Source organism: Poromitra crassiceps (genome assembly GCF_964638095.1).
Source record: "Poromitra crassiceps genome assembly, chromosome: 14".
Classification (NCBI taxonomy): Eukaryota; Metazoa; Chordata; class Actinopteri; order Beryciformes; family Melamphaidae; genus Poromitra; species Poromitra crassiceps.
Window position 1 is genome coordinate 14,086,085 of NC_139633.1, and position 2,500 is coordinate 14,088,584.

The 2,500-nt window shown below is 41.4% G+C and overlaps 1 protein-coding gene across 1 annotated transcript in view; it reads right to left on the reverse strand.

The window, feature by feature from the left end:
* The window catches only part of kif26ba (kinesin family member 26Ba), a gene marked incomplete at both ends in the record, with an annotated part of 135,376 nt that overhangs the window by 115,567 nt on the left and 17,309 nt on the right, over positions 1-2,500 (reverse strand).

Below are 2,500 nucleotides of genomic sequence, written 5' to 3' on the forward strand. Positions count from 1 at the left end.
CCAAACATCAGCTGCCAGCCTTTTGTTCTCAGCTCTTACATAATATTGCAAAAAGGCCAAACTTCTACACGCCTGGACAGAGGATGGATGGGAACACCTCAGTCTGATGTAACACCTCTCCAGGCCCTGGATGTGTTAGAAACATGATTTTAGCCTATTTCAAAGCAAGACAAATTGAGTGGTTGTTCCCCTTGGGAACCCAGAGCTCCCACTTAAAGGAACACTCCGCCCATTTTCAACCAGCTTTGTATCATTAGAACATCAGTAGTATATCAGAAAACTGTAAACGGGTTTGAAGTCTGTCGTTTAATTTGACAGTTATTGAGTGTTAAAGTAACTAACTCAAATTAATAACTCATTAACTCAAATCAACTCTCAATAACTGTCAAACTAGATGAATGATGAATAGTTTGAGAGTTATTGAGAGTTGATTTGAGTTAATGAGTTAATTAATTTGAGATAGTGTAGACCAGTGATGTCACTGGTCCACACTTTAACACTCAATAACTGTCAAATTAAATGACGGACTTCAAAATCGTTTACAGTTTTCTGATATACTACTGATGTTCTAATGATACAAAGCTGGTTGAAAATGGGCGGAGTGTTCCTTTAAGCAGGTGTAACAATATTTTTTAGTGTGTGTGTGTGTGTGTGTGTGTGTGTGTGTGTGTGTGTGCGCGTGCGTGCATGCGTTTTTAGCTCTGCAATAGAAGAGCTAAAAAGGAAAAATGTTCTAATCAAAAATAATTACACTTTGAAGTTTATAAAACTCAAGTACCAAGTACCGCGTAAGTAATGTCTCTTTCACACACTCGCACTCTCTCTCTCTCTCTCTCACACACACACACACACACACACACACACACACACACACACACACACACACACACACACACACACACACACACACACACACACACACACACACACACACACACACACACACACACACACACACACGTCATCCCAGTCACTCACAGTCACACTCACACCTCAGCCTGTCATGAGATTTTCCTAGTCGGACATGCCGAAGATAGATGTGTTATATATGACTATGCGACAGCCTGTTGAGCCATGGTGTGTGTGTGTGTGTGTGTGTGTGTGAGAGAGAGAGAGAGAGAGAGAGAGAGAGGGAGAGAGAGAGTGTGTGTGCGTGCATGTGTCTGCGTGTGTGTGTGTGAGTGAGTGAGTGTGTGTGTGTGTGTGAGAGAGAGAGAGAGAGAGAGAGAGGGAGAGAGATAGTGTGTGTGCGTGCAGGTGTCTGCGTGTGTGTGTGTGTGAGAGAGAGAGAGAGAGAGAGAGAGAGAGAGAGAGAGAGAGAGAGAGAGAGAGTGTGCGTGTGTGTGTGTGTGTGTGTGTGTGTGTGTGTGTGCCTCTGTGACCGACGTGTAATATGTCAGTTTCAGACAGCAGCTTGGCTAATGTTAGAAGTGTGGTTAGCAGATCTTCAGATAGTGTTCAGTGAGCAAGACTTCACAGTCTCACAGAGTGTTGGAGCTGCTGGCACCGACAGTACTGCCACTGGGACACTGCTGGTACTTTTTATCTTGGCTCGAGCTTCTGGGATCTCAAACTTTTCTCAGACTTTTTAAAATTCAGAGGAAGACAGCACAAGCACACTCTTTTGCTAACAAGAAGCAGAACAAGTAAGACATGGTAACACCAACACATTCAAAATGAATGAAATGATGAAATGTAGATGTTCAACAAAGTGTCAGGTGCCTATTTGGTGCATCTCCACAGACTATACAGTAGAACACTTATCCTGCTCTTAACCTGATCCTGCAACACCATCCATAACTCTTATGTCTGCATTGTATGTTTCTAGAATCCACAGAAATATGATATATAAACATTTCAGTCCTCCAGGACACAGACACCAGCTCTTCCTGGTGACGTGCTGATAGATAGATAGATAGATAGATGATAGATAGATAGATAGATAGATAGATGATAGATAGATAGATAGATAGATAGTGTTGTAGAAAATTCAAGTTCAATTGGCATAAGCTATAATTGCATAAATGCATAATTAATGGTATGACTTATTAGTGACATCGCACACATACATTCACCCCAGTGGCATTGAGGATTTCTCCCTTTTGCTGAAACCTTGGACAGTGCATCATGTTCCATAATAATTGATAACAGTCTCCCAGTTAGGCTGCACCGACTCACACACATTTACAAGAGATCATCCCCCCCCCTCTTTTCCTGCCTTGCAGTATAAAGCGTATGTCAAATTGTGACATCGCCACTGAATATTTCGGACTCTGTATGACATATCAGATGTGGACATTGAGATTCAGTCCTCTGACAATGGAGTTTGTCAGAGTTTGTATGGCTTTAAATATACTTTCATAAGACATCTTTCTGGCTCTTGGCTTCATTCAATTTGGTTTATATCAGCTGTTATATATATTATATAGCAGATGAGGGATGGTGAAATTCCATTCTACAACAGATAGATAGATAGATAGATAGATAGATAGATAGATAG